The sequence below is a fragment of the Plecotus auritus genome (genome assembly GCF_963455305.1).
Source record: "Plecotus auritus genome assembly, chromosome: 4".
Classification (NCBI taxonomy): domain Eukaryota; kingdom Metazoa; phylum Chordata; class Mammalia; order Chiroptera; family Vespertilionidae; genus Plecotus; species Plecotus auritus.
In genome coordinates this window covers 47,921,452-47,945,189 of record NC_137775.1, presented here as the reverse complement: position 1 = coordinate 47,945,189, position 23,738 = coordinate 47,921,452, and the positions used below count along the sequence as shown (strand labels likewise).

At 39.7% G+C, this 23,738-nt stretch overlaps 1 protein-coding gene across 7 annotated transcripts in view; it reads right to left on the bottom strand.

The window, feature by feature from the left end:
• The window catches only part of FBXL4 (F-box and leucine rich repeat protein 4), a 63,327-nt gene extending 51,335 nt beyond the window's left edge, over positions 1 to 11,992 (bottom strand). For 5 of the 7 annotated variants that reach the window (XM_080666642.1, XM_080666646.1, XM_080666641.1 and 2 more), the window contains exon 1: positions 11,838 to 11,992. The gene's annotated coding sequence lies outside the window, so the exon portion shown is untranslated. The remainder of the gene's footprint in view (positions 1 to 11,837) is intronic. The other 2 variants (XM_080666645.1, XM_080666647.1) reach the window with 2 other exon arrangements.
• Positions 11,993 to 23,738: the final 11,746 nt, after the last annotated feature.

The following is a 23,738-nucleotide window of genomic DNA, read 5'->3' as shown; positions in this document are numbered from 1 at the left end:
CCCTTGCTCTTCCTCAGCTTGGTACCCTCTTATCCATCCTTTAGTCAGGTTTAGACCTTATCTATCACCTACTTTTTCTTTGCTCTTGCACGTAATGTATCATTCCCTATATGCTGAGATAATTTTCTACCCTAGCAGACAATTCCTCAAGTTCAGAGAATGTGTCTTAATTATAACTATACCCTTAGGGCCTAGTACATGTCAATAAACATTTGTTCTGTTTTGTTGTTGTTGTTGTTGTTGTTGTTGTTGTTTTTTGAAGACTGGCAGAGTAGATGGCAGAAGACAGTTAAAATAAACAAAGAAATAAAGTCAGTGACTCTTCAAGATAACGCACATGTAGACCAAAAAATGAAGCAAAAACAGTTCTTGATATAGAAAAAAAGGGGAAACATTTGACAATAAAAAAAAAACAAAGCACAATAGGTGAGAATCAAATGACTTTCTTTGAAGCCATCCAATAAGGAATAGTTATACACATATTGTTCAAAGAGAAGGTAAAAAAAAATAGTAGTAACTTCTCTTAGTATAAAAGCAGCCCCTGAATATGTAAAAGACTTGACCTTGGTCACAAAGAAGCTCTAATTGAAATTAAGAAAGATTCATGAAAGAGATGATTGGAGAGGTAAAAGAAAGCTATTTTCTCAAATACAATGTGTTGTTTTTTAACACTCCAAATCTGTGTTAAGACCATAGGGTGATTATGGAGAACTAGAAAAATTATGGCTGAAAAAAAATTCTCAAAAAAGGAGATAACCTAAGAACGAGAGAGAAAAACAGTTCAAGAAAGGCAGTTCAAGCAAGGGTGAAAAGAAAGGTTGATACTGTTATTAGCAAAAGCGTCCTTTTCCTTCTTTATAATTATTTACACTCCAATGAGCTATATTAAGAGAATGTAACAAGGTCAGTAAGGAGACTTCTGGGATGGAATATTATGACTTTATGCACCTCTCTTCCTCTAAGCAAATTCTCCTTTAGTCAAAACATTTTTACTGGGGTTATAGTTTTTAATCACAAGTCCCCAATATAGGATAAATAGGTAGAGTTCTTAACTGAAACAGGTGGATAAAAAAGGAGAATACAGCCTCCGATCCAGCTTTAAAGCTCCTGGAAATCCAGGCGAGTAAAGCAGAAGGCAGGGCACATGCGGAAAAAACAACAACACAAGAGCCGAGGAAAAGCTTGAAATACAGAGGCAAACAGTACCTCTCTCTAAAAAGCTTGAAAACCCAAGAGGCAAACAGCACCTCGCTCTTTCAGGAATATACAAAGAGTATTGGGACACAGTGGGCACTTCAAAACTTCTGATGATTAATGAACAAATGGCGAGGACTTAAGAAGAAGTGGTAAGTCAAACTAGCAATGGCCTTGACAGAAATAAGATTTAGAATTAATTTAAACTAGAAATTAATAATGGTTAGTTTTGCAAAATGTTTTCTCTTTTCTAGACTTTTTTTAACAAGCATATCTAAATTTATGAAATATTGCAGGGGCCTTTTCAAAGCTGGCAAGGATGTTAATATAATAATCTTTAGTAGCGAGAAAAAAGAATTAAGTCAATTTTTTTTTTTTAAACAAAGCAGAGCTATAGAATAAGTGAATTGTGATGTTCTCATACAGTGGATCTGGAAATCTTCTTCCTGCCCAAGGTACTACATCACAAAGTGACAGGGAAGAACATGTTTCTAATTACAGTTTTGATAATATAAAATACTTTAGGTACAAATGTCACTATGCTACATGATCTACACCGTATTTACCTTTTTCTTCTGTTTAATGATGGGTACAAATAAACCATCTGAATGGGAAGAACTACGCAATTAGAATAACCCAAATCTTTGGCAGATACACAGTTTATATTTAACTAAAACCTGGAATATTAAAAATGAGGGATATCTGGTTGAGGATAATTTTAGTGGATTCATCAAAAAGAGAAAAAATGTCTCTATTAAAATTATCAAGTAAATATAAATTGACTTTAGCCAAATACTAACTATACATTTTTGTACATTAAAATAAAGAGCATTTTACATAATAAAAAAAATATACTGAATTTAGTTAGCTTTCCTAACAAAAGTCCAAGCACAAGATCATAGGTATGTCATAGCTAGTCATTCAAACTAAAAGAGCAATGAACTAAAATCGTGTAAAACTGTTAAATTAACTTTGCGGTATATTTACATTCCAAAAAATGTACTCCATTTTAAGTGCACAGTTCAATGAGTTTTGACAAAGGCATATCATATACCAACGTAACCACCACCAGAACCAAGATGCAGAATATTTCTATTAGCCCAAAAGTTTCCCTGGTGTCACCTCCCAGACACTCATCTACTCTTTGCACCTAGTAAATACTGATCTTCCTGTCACTATAAATGATTATCTTTTATTCTAGAGTTAGATATTAGTGAAATTTGTATTTTTATATGTGTCTAGTTAATTTTGCTCAGTGTATTTTTGAGATTTATCTCTGTTATGTGTATCAGCCATTTGTTCCTTTTTATTGCTGAATCATATGCATTATATGGGGGCATATGCATCCACCTGTTCACAGACATTTTGGTTGTTACTAGTGCCAAAATGCTTCCAAAATGGCTATAGCATTTCACATTTCTACCAGCAATATATGAAAGTTCTAGCTGCTCCACAACCTTACCAACAGTTAATATTGTCAGTCTTTAGCCATTCCAGTGGATGGGCCTAGATATCTTGTGGTTTTCATTTGCAGTTATCAATTGACTAAATAGTGATGTGGAGCATCTTTTCATCTCCTTAATTACCATTTACATCTTCTTTAGTGAAACATCTATTTTGCTCATTGTTTAAATCAGTGTTTTTCTTATTATTGATTTGTAAGCGTTCTTTATACATTTTAAATACACTCTTTAAAAGATAAGTTTCACAAATATTTCCTTCCAGTCTGTACTTGCCTTTTCATCTATTTGATAATATTTTTAAAGAGAAAAGTTTTCAATTTTTATTAAGTCCAACTTACCTTTCTTTTGGCCTATTTTTGTATGTCCTAGCAAACATTTCACTTGAGTAGGTAGTATCAAGCATAGTTTCAAAGGGCAAACTCTGGGACAGATAGTATTTAATATCTTACATCTGGGAAGTTAATTACAGATTAATAAAATTTTAAGGTGATACCAAATTGGATGCTGCAAACACTTCCAGTGGGAATGCAAAATTATAAAGTCACTTTGGAAAAGTTTGGCAGTCTATTACCAAGCCATACACTCACCAAATCATCCAGTGATTCCACTCCTAGGTATTTACACGAGTGTATCGAAAACCTACATTTAAACAGAAATTTGTACGCAAATTTTATAGATTTACTCATAATCACTTCAACCTGGCAACATCCAAAATGTACTTCCACAGACAAATGGATAAACAGTGGTACAACCATACAATGAAGTACTACTACTCTAATAACAAGGAATGAACACTGATTCAGGCAACAGCATAGATATATCTTAAGATGTATTTTGTAAATGAAAAAAGCCAAACCCCAAGACTACAGATTGTTCAATTTCATTTACATACTTTGGAAAAGCCAAAGCTATAGAGAAGACAATCAGATCAGTGGTTGGCAGGAAGTCATGAGAAAAGACTGGGCTGACTACAATAACTGAAAAGGAGCCACACAAAGGAATTCTTAGGGAATGGAACTATTCTGTATGCTTTTGTCTTCCATCTTTGTTTTGGACCAAAACAAGTCAAGCTGGAGATTTGATATCCTGGTCCTGGCTTGTTGTGGGTGTCCTAGGTCAGTGGTCGGCAAACTGCAGCTCGCGAGCCACATGTGGCTCTTTGGCCCCTTGAGTATGGCTCTTCCACAAAATACCACGGCCTGGGCGAGTCTATTTTGAAGAAGTGGCATTAGAAGAAGTTTAAATTTAAAAAATTTGGCTCCCAAAATAAATTTCAATCGTTGTACTGTTGATATTTGGCTCTGTTGACTAATGAGTTTGCCGACCACTATCCTAGGTTATTAGTCTGTTCTTGACCAGTACACCCTGAAAGATATCTACCAGTTTCCATGTCCTGCCTGATCACAGAGCCTCAACTAGTCACCTGGCCTTAGGGAACTACCTGTCTGGAAAAGAGAATAGTGACTTTTACGGCTTGAGAGAGATTCCTGACCAAGACCACATTAGTCAACATAAATCTGCACTAATAAAGAAGAGTAGAATTACCCATCTTAAAGACAGGAGGAACAAGTTGGGCAATTAGTGCAAATGGTCTCTAATAAAAGTTAAAGCAAAAAATAGGAAAATCGTTTTAAAATAACTATTATCTTTAGTGGGTATCAACAGGGTATAGGGTCCATAAATAAGAACAAGCTAATTTAAAAAACACAATTAAAAAGTTCTTAGAAATTAAAGACGTAATGGCCAAATAAATTGAATGTTAAAATGAAAAAAAAAGATAAGTGACTTAGAACACAGAGGCAAGAAATCAAATATCTACCAAAAATAAATTAAATAAGAGACTGACTCTGACAAAAATTCAAGAAAATGCTAGAAGATCATGTAATACTATAGAAAGTCTAAAGGATTAAAACAGACTAAAACTCTTATTCCCATTAAAAACAAACAACAAAATAAAAATATTTCTGGACATGCAGGTAAACTTTCCATAACTCTTATTAAAAACATTACCCAAGCCCTGGATGTGGGGCTCAGTTGGTTGAAGCATCATCCATATACCAAAAAGGTTACAGGTTCAATCCCTGGTTGGGGCACGTACGGGAGGCAATTGATCCATGTTTCTCACATTAATGTCTGTCTGTCTGTTTCTCTCCCCCTTCCTCTCTCTCTAAAGTCAATTTTAAAAAATACACACATAACCTTGGGTGAGGATGAAAACAAAGTATCCTAGTCAACAAAGAAATTAAAATAATAATAAATAATTTTAAAAGGGGAAGATAGAAGGGGGAAGCCAAGGAGTGAAGGTTTCACCTTATTAAATGAAGGTGTGAGAGTAACTCAAAGTCAATTATACCTGGTTCTAGATTTGAAAACTTGCAGGGAAGAAAAAAAAGTAAATATGAGTAAGTTAAAATTTCCTATTAAAAGATAAACCCTTCTGCACAAGGGATCCTTGTGGTAGAATGGTTCTGTATTTTGGCTTTGGTGATAGTCACAAGATCTACATAAAACTGCAGAGAACACACGTGGGCATATAAAACTGACAAACTCTGAGTATGGTCTGTCAATTCTATCAGTGTCAATTTCCTAGGTATAATATGCTATAGTTTTATTCAAGATGTTACCATTGGAGGAAACTAGATGAAGTCTACACAGGATCTCTCTGTACCATTTCTTATAACTGCGTGTGAATCTATAATCATCTTTTTAAAAACAGATTTTTTTATAATGCAAATAAATAAATAAAGGCATACTTTCAAATTGTGAGGAGTGAAGATTAAAAGGATAATGAAAGTCCAGCTGTATGATTTTTGGTGTATAAGAGAGGCAAATAAAGCAAAATGATATAGAAAGATTGAAAATCAACATATGGGCAATAAAGATCTATCTGGTATACACAAAACTGACACAGATGGCAATAGTAATCTCAGACAATGTAGACTTCAAGGCAAAAATCATTAAATAGGGCAAAAAAAGACATTTTATATTTCATAAGATTAAAATCCACTAAGAACAAATAACTACATATAGTAATCTATAAGATAGATTCAATCAAATTCATACTCACTGTAGGACACAAACACATTTTGCTTACTGATTTGTCAGTTTTGAGAAAATAATAAAGATAGAGTATGTTATAATGGATGTGTCAAATCAAAACAACAGGGAAAGGATGGCTTATCAAAAATGTCTTAAGAAAATGTGCAGACATTTAGAAAAGTAAATTTAGAATATTATCATAGCAACCATTTTTTAAAAAAAAATCTAAATACATAATACAAAATATCCAAAAAAAGAATATATACAAAGAATCCTATATAATAAAGAGGTAATATGCAAATTGACCCTCATGCCATAAAGCCGTCACAAGATGGCTGCACCCACAGCAGAGGCTGGGTTCCCGTAACACAAGATGGCTGAGCCCACAGCAGAGACGGGGTTCCCATAACGAGCGATCATCAGGGACCTGAGGCTGTGTGGTGCCGGGCTGGGGCAGAGGACCTGAGGCTGCAGCCCCCGCCCACCCGGCAGGGCTTGACGGGGACCTCAAGGCACGCTCCCTACCCTGGCACCAGGCCGGGAATCCTCAGACCGTGCCCCCCGCCCAGCATGCGCCGGGAGACCTGAGGCGGCACCCTCCACCTGGCAGGGCTTGACAGGGGTGGGGCCAGCCGGGTCTGGATCTCACCCAATGGGGGTGGGGCCGGCCAGGTCTGGGTCTCACGCGATTTCAAGGCACGCGCGGGTGGGTGGGGACTTGACTCTGAGTCCCGCGGTGCGTTCCAGACTCTGACAGGAGGAAGAATTTTATATACATTTTACTAATTTTCTTTCATCTCTGACACTTCTATTACAGAGGAAGGACAAATAGCAATATTAAAATATTTCCTCTAATTAATTCCCTTTTAATGTGCACAAATTTCATGCACTGGGACACTAGTATTTTAATAACCTTGCGGGGAAATTCAGAGGCCATAAAGAGAATAGCAGAACTGACAATATATATAGTAAAGATTTCCATGCAGCCAAAGCTCCCAGAAACAGCATTAAAAGAATATACTATAAGAAATACTAGTAAATGATATACCAAGTCATTAATAGCTATTACATGTAAATATCTATTACAAATCAGTAAGTGAAAGAACACTTCCACAGAAAACTAAGCAAAGAATATAAACAGGTAAGTAATACAAATGGCTAATAAATATTTACAGATATTCAACTCTGTCAATAAGCAAAAAAAAAAAATACACAAAGCAGTACTAAAATAGTATTTTTCATCCATAAAATTACAAAAATATAAAAAATGATTGTATCATCTTAGCAGCAATGATTCTGAGACAATTCACCAATTTTATAAGCAGGGGCACTGAGAGCCTTTGTTCCAGACTGTCATTTTAAAGGTGTTTCTACAGCAAATATCCTCCATAGATAAAGGAAGGTCTCCCTGTGGAGGAGAGGGCAGCTTTGTTCACTATCCTAATATATAAAAAGCCAGGAGCCATAACGACCAAAACGACCGGACGGACGACTGAACAGCTGGCTAGAGAGCTGAGGGAGCGGGACAGTCAGTCACCATGGGGGAACCCCCACCTGGATCGGGGGCGTGGCAGTTAGACACTGGTGGCTTCTGAGTCGCTCGCGGGGAGAGCGCAGCCCTAGGTCCAGAACAGACTTGGGCGTCCTCAGTTAGGAGGCCTCCCCTGATCAGCTGCCTCCGGCAGGCCCCCTACTGGGTATAGAGCCCACAACCCAGGGATGTGCCCCTGACCAGAATCAAACCTGGGACCCTTCAGTCCACAGGCCGATGCTCTCTCCATTAAGCCAAACCGGCCAGGGCCATATGTTTTCTTTAAGTTCTGCATGGTTGTAATGGTCCCCAAATCTATACTAAAGAAAGGGTAATAAGCTAATTAGAGTGAACGTTTTCTGGACATCCTTCCAGACAAAGCTGCAGCAGCTGCGAGGGCCAAGGCTCAGGCAGCTGTGTGTGGCTGCAACGGGCTGAGGCTCAGGCCAGCAATGGCAGCAGCAGCGGGGTAAAGGGGATGGTGCCTTCCCCTGATCCGCCAGGTCGCCTCCTGCAGAGGGAGGCCAGACTGGGGGCTGAGGCCGAGGCAGTTAGGGGCAATCAAGCCAGCAGGGGGGCAAGGTAGGGGCAATCAGGCAGGCAGGCAGGCGAGCAGTTAGGAGCCAGCAGTCCCGGATTGTGAGAGGGATGTCTGACTGCCGGCAGTCAGACATCCCCAGAGGGGTCCCAGATTGGAGAGGGTGCGGGCCAGGCTGGGGAACCTCCGCCCTCCATGCATGAATTTCGTGCACCGGGACTCTAGCATAATAAAGATAATGTCTCGACCTAGGGCAAAGGTTAGGCAAGTTTACTTGCAGCCTATTATGAAAGATTCAGATTCCCTAAGCACGGGGTTCCTCTCCTCATCTACTGCATGTGCTAGAATCATCTGGCCCTCATCACATCACCCAGTGTAAATTAGGGCTCAAGGAAGCAGCACAAGAAAATGATGATCCTCTGACTACTTTTATTTCCATACTTTGCCTCTGACACAGGAGTCTCATGTCTTCTTCCAGCATCCATGAGATTGTTAACTTGCATGTAGGGTAAAATCTCAGCCTTGACCATTCTTGGCAATGATATGGCAGCAGCACTGTTCTCATAAATTATGTAAATTTGCTCTTACATCTTTTTGAAGAGCAACATGGAACAATCTATCAACATTTAAAAATAGCCTTTGACCCAGCAATCCCACATCTAAACATTTACACTAAAGAAATAAACAAATGTGCATATGTACATACAAAAATGATCTCTGTAGTTTTGTTTGTAATAGAAATAAATTTGGAATTGGCTAAATATCAATAGGGGATTGGTTATATATTAAAATTTTGGGGTTATCCCTACAGTGAAATACCAAAAACTAAGTTTAAAAAGAATGTTATATGCAGTAACATAGATTGTCATCAATTATTACTAACTGGAATTATAGGTAATTATATATAGCTACGCTGCCATTTATGAAACATGTAGACTTATATACATTTATTTCTAATGTCTGGGAGAAGAACAAATGAATGGTAATAATCTCTAAGGAATGGGGTTACTGGCTGGTGGACACACAACATATTTACTTTCTCCTTTGGCTATTTCTGTACATATTTTTGACTTTTTAAAAAGTATACATTTATTTTATGATCTCATAAAGTTTCTAAGTGTCTATATACATAAAAACCTAAGACACCAAACAACCGAACGACTGGTCAACCGGTTGCTATGACACACACTGACCACCAGGGGGAAGATGCTCAATGCAGGAGCTGCCCTCTGGTGATCAGTGCACTCCCACAGCCAACCTGCCATGGCCAGCCAACCTCCAGAGGCTGGCCAACCTCCCATGGCCCCTCCCCCCTGCCAGCCGGCCCCAATTGGCCCCAATCGCCAGCCAGGCCAAGGAACCCCACCTGTGCACAAATCTGTGCACCAGGCCTCTAGTCTATTAGAACAGCCCTTGAAAATTTATTATATTTAAGATGTCCAGTTGGGATGGTAAAATACAAACAGACATGGGCTGTTCCAGGGATCACTCTATAGAAGTTTATCCCTTAGAGTTGCTGAAACTAGGTACATAACGTCCAGAATCAGAGCTGATGAGGAGAGAAACACAATACTTAAAATGCACAGTGCAAATCAAAAGACATGCTTCTCCATGTACAACTCTGAGGAGCAACTCTACGTGGAGAGTTCTGAGTTAACAAGGATTTAACAACAGTTAATGATTCAACTGACCATAAGAAAAGCAAGCTAAAAAATTATTTCAGGAATAGGCAAGAAACTTCAAAAAAAGGGTTAAAATAAATCAACTTACCCCACTAAATGCACTCATTCCAAAAATACTTAATGGTGTCTACAGTATGCCAGACATTGTTTGAATCCCAAGACATTAAAACACATTATAAAGTCAGAGTAATAAGAGCAGCATGGTATCAGCAAAGGAAGTCAGAGATCAATGAACAATTTGGAGGTCCCAAGGATAAAGGATTATGATCTAGGATAAATATAGTATCTGTTATCAGCTGGGAAAAATAGAATTCAACAAATAATGATGGGGTCACTGGCTAACAATTTTTTTGTGGGGGGAAGTTACAGACTTACTTTCTTTCTTACCCTAAATATTGTTGATGTAGGTTAAAGATTTAAACATGAAGAGTAAGACCATTAGCCCTAACCAGTTTGGCTCAGTGGATAGAGCGTCGGCCTGCAGACTGAAAGGTCCCAGGTTCGATTCTGGTCAAGGGCATGTACCTTGGTCGCAGGCACATCCCCAGTAGGAGGTGTGCACGAGGCAGCTGATCGATGTTTCTCTCTCATCGATGTTTCTAACTCTCTATCCCTCTCCCTTCCTCTCTGTAAAAAATAATAAAATATATTTTAAAAATAAAGAATAAGACCATTAAAAAATGCTAGAAGAAAACAGAGGTGGATATACACAATTTACATAACAAACAGTCTAAGAAGGTATCTGTTAGAACCATGAAGTTAAAATAGATTATGTAAGAAGATGAGGCAATGAAACTAACACAAAAAAGGGGCAGTTTTTGTTAATTGACCATATTTCAAAATAAAAGATACCCAGTTAGCAACATTTTAAGATGCCATTATACAGAGGGCTATGATCGAATTACTGGATCATGGCATTAGTAAAAAGAAATTAACTGATTTTCAAATCCATAACAAAAAGGAAGAGCATGAAAATACAGGGTTCAAGAAAAGCCAAAATTTGGGTTAGCAGTTAAAAAACTTTTTAAAGTTGGTACTCAGAAAAGAGGTGTGGAAAGAAGAGTCCAATTCAATGAACAATTAGAGTGCCTACTATGAGGGGATGCACATTGCCACTGGAAATGTAAGTATTGTCCCCCATCCCCCCCAAGAACTTAATCTATATGTAAAAGCCTATATATATAAAAGCCTAAGTGACAGTTATGACCCAACTACTGGTCGACCAGTCTCTGTGATGCACACTGACCACCAGGGGGCAGATGCTCAACGCAGGAGCTGTCCCCTGGTGGTCAGTGCACTCCCACAGCCAAACTCCCACATCCTCCCCCCCAACAGGTCCCGATTTGCGGGGGCGGACAGCCAACCTCCCTGCCCCCTCCCTGATAGGCCTTGATCGCTGACCAGGCGAGGGACCCCACCCTTGCAAGAATTTGTGCAGCAGGCCTCTAGTTTCTAATAAAGGACTATAGGAGAGCTGATGTATCAGAAAATCTCCCTCTACTCAACCAACAGATACAACATGTAATTCAGACAACAGAAGCATAAAGTGAGCTTTAAGGGGAAAAAAAAAAAATGTGCCTATGATCTGAACTTAAGAAACCTAGGAGTGTACGCCAGAAAGCAGTAAAGGCAGCTTGCCTCCTGGAACAGACCAGAACAAGCAAGGTCCCACACCTGGTGTTAAATGAGTCCTCCAAGGTTTAAAGTCAGACACAGACCCTGCCACGCAACTACCCGACCACAGGTTTATACGGTCTTGACTTTCTAAGTATGTGTTTATTTCAATTGGTGAATGCATCCCGACACTGTGGCAATGAGTACCTGGGAAACCATCGAGGAAATCCATAACCGCTCCCCCTGCTAACATGTTGACAGGGAGCAAAGTGGGTGTCCATCATCACTGCACTCTAGGACACCCCTAAACAGAAACAAGGCTGCTGCCGGGTATCTCGTGGCAGTCCTGAGTAAAGACACGGGCTTGGTCAGGCAACCATCATCGGGCGCCAGAGGAAAACCAAGGAAGCACATACAGGAGCGGCAAGTACAGACGCGCAGGCGGCGGACCCGGGGCTGCAGGGCCTCCCAGGGGCCGGGAGTCCCCAGGGCCCACAGACGCCGGTGTAAACAACCCTGCCCGCTCGCACACCGCGGCGATGCTCATGGCGTGGGGCAGGCCAGTGAGACAAGAAGCGCCCGAGGGCCGCGGGCTGTTCTCAGGGTCCCCAACAAGCCCCGCCAGCGCGGCGTGGGCGGCAGGGGAGGGGAGACGGGCGGGACTTCGGAGGCGCACCCAGGCGCCCCAAGCGCGGCGCTCCGCCTGGGCCTGGGCCCCAGCGCCAAAGGAAGAAAATGGAGACCCGCAGGAGGGAGAAGTAAAGAAAGGGCCGTACCCTGAAGGGTCCGGGAGAGCGCGCGCCGTGGGCTTCGACAGCGACCAGGCAGCGCGGGGAGGCCCGGGCGCAAAGGCGGCCCCCAAACTCCCGCGCTGCGGCACCACCGCGGCGGGCCCGGCCCAGCGCGACCCGGAAGAAAGTCACGGAAGCCCGGAGGGGGCGGGGCCAAGAGGCGGGCAGGCGGGGCGCGGCCGGGAGGCGGGGCTCTCGCTGGGGCCCTTGGAGGCGTCGAGACCGCCCTCTCCTAGGCGGAGGGTTCCCAGCCCTGGGCATGCCCTAAAAATTGTCCAGTTCCTGCCGGGTGGGCAGCGGTTGCAAGTCCGCTGCGGAAATAACCCTTTCTCCTACCGCCCTGTCATCTGTAGTGTAGGCCTGCTAGGGCTTCCTCAGTCCAGGGTGGGTGGGTCGGGTGATGCATAGGGATTGCAGGTGATAAGTCCTAAGAGGAAAAGTAGAACAAAGTTATGTTTTCTACTAAATGTATACCCTTTACTCCTCCCCAAAGTTATGCCAATTTCTGCTCCCCGGATAAAAATCAATCCTGCAGGCTCACTTCCCTCCCAACATTCAGAAGCCCGTGATCATTACCTCTGATGAAGATGCTCTCGCGGTCTCCCTTAATCGTTTTTTATTTATTTTCAGTATATATACCAGGAAATATCACCGTTTAAAAAGTTTGCAATATTTATCTTATTACAAGGTTTCTGTTAAGATAGCAAAACATTTAATAATGACGAGATGTTGAACTACACATACTTGCTTTCTGATTGCTCCTAAAGAGGCAAAATAATGATATTTATTTTTAGATTATATATATGAACTGAGCTGATATATGATGTGCAGTATAAATTGTATGCAAAACAGTAAATTTTAAAAAGGAATTGAAGCTTAATCGTCAACCTCCCTTGAGTGAGGGCAGCACTTAGTGACTTTCTTCCAAAGACTATGGAGGAGTGGAAAGTAGCTTTATTGTGGAGAAACCTGGCAAGCACCAGATGAAAGTGAACAGCATTAGTGATAAGCCAAGTTGATAACATGCACCCTGACGTGGTATGATGAGAAGGGCACTTCCTCCCCGTGATATTCTTCCTTAAAACGCATGAACTCAGTCTAACCTAGAGATAACATCGGAATACCCAGATATCCTACAAAATGCCTGAGCAAATTGTCAAGTTAATGAGAAAAAGAAAGAAAGGAAGGAGGGAGGGAGGGAGGGAAGGAGGGAGGGAGGAAGGAAGGGAGGGAAAAGGGGGGAGGGGGAAGGGGGAAGGGAAGCGGAGAAATTCTCAGACCAGAGGGGGACTTAGGAGACAGGACCAGTAAATGTAATATGGTACTTTGCATGGGATCCTGGAATATGAAAAGGACATTGGTGGGAAAACTAGTGAGACTGGAATAAAGAGTGGAATTTAGATAATAGTAATGTATGTACCAATGTTGGTTTCTTAGTTGTAATGTTAGACGTTAAGAATAAGGGGGAAATGGGTGAGTGGTATACATGAACCCTCTATGGTACCCTCATTGCAACTTTTCTGTAAATCTCAGTCTATTCTAAAGTCAAAAGTGGATTACAAATAATAAATGAATTTGTTAATAAATAAATAAAACTGACCCTTTCATGGTTGCAGGTGAGACTTAATTGAGTTAATGCCTTCAGGGCACCCAGACCCAATCTACCTAAAGCAGTTTCTCATTTCTAACATAATTCCAAATAAACTTTTCATTGAAATATAAAATATATTCAGAAAATGACCAAAATATGAGTATAGTTTGATGTATTCAGCATTCAGATTAAAAAAAAAAAAAAAGATAACTACTAACACTCAGAACCCCCCACGTGCTCTCCTAAATGTATATCCTTTACTCCTCCCCAAGGGTAACCACTGTCCTGACTTTTAATATCAGAGATTAATTTTGCTAAGTTCTTGCCTTTATAAAGATAGATTCATACAATATACACTCTTTTGAGTCTGGCTTCTCTCTCTCAACATTGGTCTTGTGACAGTTATTTATGTCATTGAGTGTAGCGGTAGCATCTTGAGTTTCTATGGTATAAATAGATCATAATTTATTTATCTATTCTCCTGATGGGCACTGAGCTGTTTTTAATTTTGATTGTTACAAACAATGCTGCTATGAACATTTTTATGTATATCTTTTGGTGCATGACCCTCCATCCATTTTCATCTCTGGTGTTTAAGAGATGTAGTAGTTGGTGCTGTTATTTTTATTTAGTGTGCTTGTTTAGTTTTTGTTTTTAAATGCACTTAAAGTGCTGCTCGGAAAGTATGCAAGTTTATATTTAAGGAAAAGAAAAGACTAGGGCAAAGTTCCATTTCTGTGACTAGATGGAATTTGGGCCATCATTGCTCAACCTACCCTCCCTCCAATGTTCTTGTCTCAAGGTCTGTGCCATTGCCATGCTTTGTTCGCTGGGCAGAAGAGTCAAGTGAGGCCACGGAAAAGGGCGATACTTATCAGTTAGTGATGGCACTGATTTAATGGGGGAACTAATGCCTAGTTATTAAATGGAATGTTGTTTGCAGCTGAATAGCATCCCACGCCTTAACAGCACTATTACAAATAAAGTAAGTCCAAACAAAGCTTAATTGTGCATAAAGTCACCAGCTCAGCAAGCTGGTTATGATCCATTCTATGTTAGCTTCAAAAGTTACAATGTTCTACTCAGACGGGGAGGCGGGCAAAGAAGGAGCAGGTTCAAAACTCTTCTTTGTTTCTAATCTTGAAACACTCATCATCATAACCTTTCACTATTTTCAAATGCTTTTTTAAATTTTAAAATGAAATGTCTACCAATTAGAAACTTTCAGGGTGAGGAGTATGCATGACAATAAGATACTATGTCAGAGAAAAGAGATATCATCATTCAGCACACTGCCGAAAGGGCCAAAAATGTCTTCACAATGAGGTTTTCTATCATTGGTTCCCAAGTAAGTTTTTCTATCAAGTCAAGACCTCTCAGAAAATGCAACTCCATGCACTTCCTACATAACTCAGTGAAAATAATTTACCTCTCTGTGAAATTTTAAGTTAACTAGTTTGTTGGAAAGTGGTATTCAGTCAGTAATGTTAGTTCAAGGTTTTTAATATGCCAGTGGCCAAAAAGCATGAATAATAGCCAGTACGAGTGATCTCTTAGTATACTTTTTTAAACCTCTTATAGTCAATAAAAAAGTTTCATTTTAATATTGACCTATCATAATATTAATCTAGAAACAGTTACAGTCATGAAGAAGAAAATAAAAATTTTAAGCAAGAAATAAACCTAAAAGTCATGAAGTCCAAATCCCTTTTTTACAGATGAGGAAAATGAGGCTCAGACAGGTTAAGGAACTTTCCCAAATCAGTGTTAGAACTGTCAATGAAACCTAATTCTCTGACTTTAAATCAGTACGTTCTAAAAAAATGATATCACATTACTTTATAATTTATCAAAAACGGAACTCATCATGCTCCCATTTCCCTAACACCCTGAAGTAGCTGAATACAGTAGAAAGAAAATTGAATGTGGTGATAGGAGGACCTGTCTATGCTGCTCTGCCATGTACGGAACTCTGTGATCTTGGATTACTTACAACTTCTCTGAACTTGTTCTCAGTTCTGTGAACTGTGCTCCACTCACAGGCATGGGAGAGATTTAAAAGAGATCATGTATGTGAAAGCACTTTGTGAGCTATAAAGTAGTATGCAAATGTATGAATATTATTACTGTTACTAGAGGCCCAGTGCAGGAATTTGTGCACCAGTAGGGTCCCTCAGCCTGGCCTGTGGGATTGGGCCGAAACCGGCTCTCTGATATCCCCCGAGGGGTCCCAGATTGCAAGAGGGTGCAGGCCAGGCCGAAGGACCCCACTGGTGCACAATTACAGCTGGGGAGGGACATGGGAGGTTGGCCAGCCAGGGAGGGACCACGGGAGGACTCCAGGGCGTGTTGGCCCATCTTGCTCAGTCCCAATGGGCCGGACCCCAGCAGCTAACCTACTGGTCAGAGCGTCTGTTCCCTGGTGGTCAGTGCATGTCATAGCAACTGGTCAACCAGTCGACTGTCTGCCCCCTGGTGGTCATAGCGAGCGGTTGAGCGGCCTTAGCATATCATTAGCATATTATGCTTTGATTGGTTGAATGGCTGACGGGACGACTGGACACTTAGCCTATTAGGCTTTTATTATATAGGATTAAAACGTGTTGAAGATCAGAAATTGAGTCTTTCCAGTACAAATTGTCAGAACAGAACTTTCAAGTTTATTCTAGTCTAATCCTTTCAATTGTTACCAGAGGAGAGAAAAGCCAAGAAAGACTAGATAATTTACCCCAAAATTTATGGCAAGTTGCTTGCAAAGCAGACTCAAATGTAGGTCTCTTAACTTGTGGCTTCCAATGAATAACATCTAATATCTTTGAAAAGTGAGTACAAACTATAAACCAAATATATGGCTTTAAATAATCTGAAAAAACTTTAGACTGAATTTGCATAGGTCTCATAGGAATATCATGAAATAGTTTTTAAAATATTTTAAAAATAAAAACTAACATAGTTTATACTGTTTTGACTTGTACCATTCCTTTTTTATGTAGCTTGGATCATTTACTTGAAAACTTAGTATAATGAAAGAGTTTCAGTGGTCAAGAATAAAGTAGGAGAAATACTACCTGGAGACAGTGGGCAGAATAGATCTCTTCCTGAAGTAACTTCATGCCTATGGTTCTTTGATGGCTGGAACACATAGCCATGAAAATGAACCTTCTGGCCATTGCCCCAGGTAATCCCTCTTCTGAATACTTTTTCATTTTTCAAGTGAATATTTTGTTGTTGTTAATCCTCACCAAAGGATATTTTCCCATTGATTTTTAGAGAGAGTGGAAAGGAGGGGGAGAGACACACAGAGAGAAACATTGATATGAGAGAGACACATCAATTGGTTGCCTCCTGCACGTCCCCCAACCAGGGCCGGGGATCTAGCCTGTAACCAAGGTATGTGCCCTTAACCAGAATCAAACCCAGAACCCTTCAGTCTTTGGGCCGACGCTCTATCCACTGAGCCAAACTGGCTAGGGCTCAAGTGAACTTTTGAGAGTTCGTATGTATATATATATATATATGTATATGTGTGTGTGTGTGTGTGTGTGTGTGTGTGTGTGTGTATTAGGCAAATCCCTATAGTTTACTCACAGAGTGACACAATAATCAACAGAAAAAAAAAAAAGCAAAGATTTTCTATCCATACAAGTAAAGCAAAAGTGATATGTGATTATCTGAGAGCTTTAATATTAATGTTCCATGTAATTCAAAGCCTTCAATCTCTCATAATTGTTTTGTCCTCAGAGAAAAATTTAAGGGAACTAGATTATCCAGATAAACAAGCAATATTCACCCATTTAATTGCACCCTTGCACAACTGTCACTGTCCCTTCCCCATTGTAACAATCTATATATTTAAAACAAAAAGAAATTGATAATAGGATTTTCTGGGTTACCCATGTGCTTTGAAACATAAAGAAGTGTATCCAAACAAGACCCTTACACGTGTTGTCAACAAGAAACTCACTTCAGATAGAAAGACACACACAGACTAAAAGTAAAAGGATGGAAAAAGATATTCCATGAAAATGGAAACAAACAATAGAAAGACATTCTAAAAGAAATATAGAAAACAAATTTAAAACAAGGCTTATCCCCCCCTCCCTTGGTTATAAATTGATATAAAAGGTTTTCTGAATTTTGAGGAGCAATTAGCTTTCCTCTCTAATGGTTTCTCAAAATGTTACCAAAGATAAAGCTCCCTATTATATACTATTCTCTTGTTATTTTTCCTTGCTTATCATTTCAGCCTTTAATGTTGAGATAATTGATTGCTTTAGAGGAAGGGTCTTTTCCTCCAAATCAAATGACTCACAAAGAAAGTCACTAAGAGCAGAGGGTGAGAAGCCAGGATGGGCTGCTGGCAGCGTTCCCCCTTCCGCCTGCCTCCTGGCTTCCTGCCCCCTGGGAATGCCTGCCGCTGCCAGGACAGCACAAACAACTTGGAGGTGGGCCAGACAAGATTTAACAGTGGTCAATTGGGATCGATCTGTTATGGAACTGGGCACTTTATTTACTATTTACTAAATAGATTGCTACTCATATGATGTTGGACTATTTTCTAGGATGAGAGGTCTTAAGCCAATTTCATATTTGTGTGTCCTATTTCCCTAATAATGAATATTTTTCCATAGCCTTTAGTATAGCTAGAAAGCAAGCTTAATGCAATCACTCAGAAGTATCTCTTTAGGGAACCAACACAAGTATTTGAAATTCAGAAGAGTGGGTGTTAGAGCTGCTTTCTTTGAAGGTCATATTTTGAGAATGGGAGGGGCCCTTTTTTTAAGGACAATATCAGTATTTTTCTCTCCCTCTAATAAGAATTTATGTTCATTTTGATCAAGAGTTGGACTTCACATAACAAATTGTGTTTTTTTCTATTCCAGTTTTGTCTGTACCTCCAACTACAGATAAGAATCTAAGCAGGTATTCTTTTTTCATTTTTTTAACTTTTAAAAATATTTTTATTGATTTCAGAGAGGAAGGGAGAGGGAGAGATAGAAACATCAGTGATGAGAGAGAATCATTGATTGGCTGCCTCCTGTATCCCCCACTGGGGATGGAGCTCCCAACCTCCCTCCCCCGCCGGGAAACAAACCATGACCTCCTGGCCCATGGGTTGATGCTGAACCACTGAGCCACAGGGCTGGACTAAGCAGGTGTTCTTTTATGTGGAATACCAGGCAAATACTACTTACAGTAAAAAATACTAGAAGTCACATGGGCCAATACTTCTCAAACTTTAGTGTGCAATGGGATTTTTATTCAGGCACGAGAAAGGAAGAAATCCTCCCATTTGTTACACCATGGATGGACCTTAAGCACAAGTGAGATAAGTCAGAGAAAGACAAGTACTGTACATCATTTATATGTGGAATCTAAAAAAGTTAAATCTGTAACAAATAGAGAGTAAATGGCAGCTACCAGGGGATGGGAGAGGGCTTAAAGTGATGGTGTTTAAGGGTAAAAACATGTAACAAGTAGTAAATAAGCCATAGAGACTTAATGCACAGTGTAATGAATATAGACAATAATATTGTACTATAACCAGGCAATGCAATAAGTATAACTACATGTAATGCAAGCATATTACAGTATATACAGGTATCAAAGTAGTATGTTATGTACTTAAACTTGCACAATATTACATGTCAAATTTATTTAATTAAAAAACCAACTTTAATATGCATGTGAATCTCCTGAGAATTATGTTAAAATACAATTTCTGATTCTGGGTTGGAGCCTGAGTTCTGAACTTTTAACAAGGTTCTGGATGCTACTACACCTGAACTATACTTTGAGTAGATTTAGGCCATTTCACTTGCAGAAATATTTAGGCCATTTCATTTACAGAATATTGTATCTGAACTATGCAGATTTATCATGAACAGGTTCTAATATTACAAAGCAAAATTTCAACTTTAACTGGAGACTTGAACAAAGTAAGTGAATAGAATCTTATTAAACATTTGTGTTGACTTCTTTAGATAATTTTAGATTTCCTTGGGACTAGAAGGAGGTAATCCATTTCTATTTTGATTTTACAGAAAAGGTAGGTGTAAGAGAAAAATCTATGGCACAAGTGGGCATCCCTTTAGTCTTAGAAGACTATGGTTGGCCCATCGTTCAAGAGAATCCAGCAGTCAATATTAGAAGAGTTTGGGGGATTGAATTCTAAGCATGTACCAAGACTACATGACCAATTTAACTTTCTATATGTCAGAGTTCTCAACCAATGTGTCACGTCTCCAGCTGCTATTCTGCTCCAGCCTGCCTTTGTTTTCACCAAGTGCAAGTGCAGCACAGAAATGAGGGCATAAGAAAAACACCTGATTTGTTATTCACAGCAGCAGTTCCAAGCTCAGACAGCTCCCAAGAAAATCCGCGCAAGGTCTTGCTGTGACTTTGTGACCAAAGACTTAATGTTCTCATACCATTAGTGGGCTCTGGCACTTTATCAAACCTGTGATATTGACTAACTACCAGTAATTGCTGATTTATGGGCAGAATTTTCTCAGCCTTGTTTTCTTCAGGACTCTAATATAACTTCATCTTCTGGAAACGTGTTGAATCAGTCTGTTCATGTGCTCTGTGAGCTTTGCTGTTGACATATCTAAATAGAGGACATTTTGCTCTTTTACCTGTTGCTGTTAAAATGACCTTGTAGTACTTTACTTGCCTTATCTCGTTTAAAAAACAACCACCCTTCTCTGCTTTCAGAGAGGGCAATGAACAGAATATAGCATGTGGGAAATACATGTTATTGTTCTATCATTTTCAAAAGCGCTTTCCTTAAGCAGGATAAGATAATGTTATACCTAGAAGGATTTCTAAAGAGCACCTAGTCCAAGATGACAAATGGGTATTACTTCCAGTGCCCTCCGACAGAGGAATGAGGGCAGATATGCCTTTGATTTTCCAGTCCAGATCTAGTATCAACCCTAACTTCTAGTCCATGCTTTCCTATTCTTTATATCTTTTTTTTTTTTTTGCTTTCTTCTTCTTCTTTTTTTTTTCCATTATCTGGCACCATCAACATAGTTACAATCAGACCAATCAGACTTCAAAATAACATCTGAAGAAGTATTAGAGTCATATCAAGAGCCTAGGACAACTCTACTAATTGCATGTTGCCTTCAAACTTCCTGTACCCCTATTCTACAATTAATCAGCACCTGGAACCCCCAGAACCACAGACACACAAACCTTTGCCCTCAAGCATTTCCAAAGCAGCCAGTGTCGCCACGGGTGCTTTGTGCCTGATTCCATGTTCACGAAAGATCATGCTATAACAACCCTTGAAACCATACTATGAAATGTCTATGACCAAGCCACAGTTCATAATAGTTGGACACATGTGTCTCTGGTTTCCATTTATACCATTTTCCAGAATCAAGGCCTCCAAACTCTGGTCAGATGCCACCTCCATCTCCTCTAAACCTCCTTGCTCATTGCACACGACACTGGGAGGGAGGCAGAGGCTGATGACAGCACCATTAAAGACTATAGACTATCTTGTATGTGTCTAAGAATAGAAATATATTTTGTCCTGTTTATTTCTGGATTCAGGAGAGCATTAATTGCAGCCAAAACGTCTAGAGCTGATTTAGATTTCTCTCTGGCAGCGTGACCTTGGCTGAGCTACTTCACCTTGATATTTTGTGGATAATGCATCTGCTCTTACATGTGGATAATCAAAGAAGAAATGCAAAAGAACTTTGCTCTCTCAACAAGAAAGGTTCTAGTCTATATAAACACAAGGAATTATTAAGATACAGATATTTTCAGGCCGAGTTGGGTGTGATTGAATTTTACACCATTAAATGTTCAGTGATTTTATTATTGGTGGGCTGATTCTTGGTATGTTAATGAAGTCCTAAGTATAGATTTCTTGATTAACTCATGGTTCAGGACTTGTTACCTCAAGCACCAAATAAGATTCAGTTTTTTGAGGCATTGCAGCCAATATCTCAATTATGCATCTTAGGAATTAGTGTAAAATTAACAGAGATCCATGTTCATATGGAAATAGATGGGTATGTTTATTGGAATTCTGTAGCTGGAAAAAATCTTGCACAATGTAAGGGTTGATATTAATATTTTTCATAGAAGATGTATGATCATATTGTTACTAAGGAATAATCCATTCATGTGTACTTATTCTAAACAATTATTTTATGTAGTTTATCTCAATTCCAAAGTAGAAATTATTCAATATACTTAGCAACTATTTTGAAACAGAAATATGATAACACACTTTTTAATTTAAAGTAAAGCTATGTTAAAACATTGAAATTTCTTTCTTGCTCCTTCTTATCTATTTTCTATCACTTTCCATGTTCAAATTTTCACATTCAGTTGCTGTAAGAGTTTACTAATTCTTAATCAGAACTGAATATATAGGGTACACTTCCACTAATCATCTAGATTAAACACTAGTTGTGTGAAACTTGCCATCACTAAAATCCCCTGGTTCTCCCAGGTAGATCCCTTAGAGCAGTGGTTCTCAACCGTTTTAATGCCGCGACCCTTTAATATAGTTCCTCATGTTGAGGTGACCATAAAATTATTTTCGTTGCTACTTCATAACTGTAATTTTGCTACTGTTAATGAATCGTAATGTAAATATCTGTGTTTTCTGATGGTCTTAGGCTCTACAGCAGCGGTTCTCAACCTGTGGGTCTTAGGCGACCCTGCTAGCGGTGCTCAACCTGTGGGAGAACCACTGCTGTAGAGCCTAAGACCATCGGAAAACACAGATATTTACATTACGATTCATTAACAGTAGCAAAATTACAGTTATGAAGTAGCAACGAAAGTAATTTTATGGTTGGGGGTCACCACAACATGAGGAACTGTATTAAAGGTTGCGGCATTAAAAAGGTTGAGAACCACTACCTTAGAGCCTTTTCTGATTTTATATATAAAGTTAAGCCTAAATAGAAGCAACAATGATTTATTTAAATGCGGAAGGAAATGATATGCCACGTTACATGTAAATACATATATATGTATATATGTGCACGCGCGCGCGCGCACACACACACACACACACACACAAACCCTGAACTCAAGATGAGGCCTCTAATCTGTTTTAAATTTTTATGTTTATTATAATACTAGAGGCCCATTGCAGGAAGATTCCTGCAATAGGGCTTCCTGTAGTATATATATATAAACTGCTTCTCTCCCTTCTCTGCCGGCCCACCTGCTTCCCTCCCTTCTCCTCAGCCCCGCTTGCTTGCTTCTCCACAGCTTCGCTCCCTTCTGCAACACTTGGCTTCCTTCTACGCTGTCTTCAGTCTTCACTCTACTCCTGAATATGCAAATTAACCATCACCTTGGTTGGGTTGATTTGCATACTTGCTCCTGATTGGCTTGTGGGTGTGGCTGGTGGTGTAGTGGAGGTGCGGTCAATTTGCATATTACTCTTTTATTAGATAGGATAACATAGCCCCAGCTGATATGCTCGCTCAGTAGTTAGAGCATTGGCCCTCACACTGAAAGGTTGTCGGTTTGATTCCTGGTTGAGGGCATGTACCTGAGTTGCAGGTTAGATACCCGGCCCCAGTCCATGTCATGGAGGCAACCAAGGTGTCTCTCTCACATTAATGTTTCTCTCTCTCCCCCCGCCTCCTTTCCCTCTTTCCCACTCGCTCTAAAAGACAATGGGGAAAATATCCTTGAATGAGGATTAAAAAAATATTTTTAATACACATGTAATATAACATAAATTATAGAAACCTTATTTCACTTATCCTTTTTATAATATTTCACTATTCATTTTCATTTAGAAATTTAATTCAGAAATTAAAGAAAACAAGCGTGTATTGAGGATCTATGATGGGAAAGGTTAGAAACATAGGTGCAATTCCAGGGATTTTCAGGCAAAGAAAATCCTTCAAGGGGAAAAAAGGGCAGGAACTATTTTGGGATTGGTGATGAGAGAGTTGCAAAAAGTATAGCAAAGAATCTCCTGCCCCTTCTCTACCCACAGCACTTTATGATAATTTTACCTCCTTTTCATCAATGCTGTGAAAATATTGTTTTGAATACAGATTGATATGTGAAGAAATTCTAAAGCAGAAGGTAATTTTCCATAGAAACATCCTATATAATAAAGAGGTAATATGCAAATTTACCCTCACTCCAACACATAATATGGCCGACCCCATGTGGACACAAGATGGCCACCACAAGATGGCCAGCAGGGGAGGGCAGTTAGGAGCAATTGGGCCGGCAGGGGAGGGCAGTTGGGAGGGACCAGGCCTGAAAGGGAGGGCAGATGGGGGTGACCG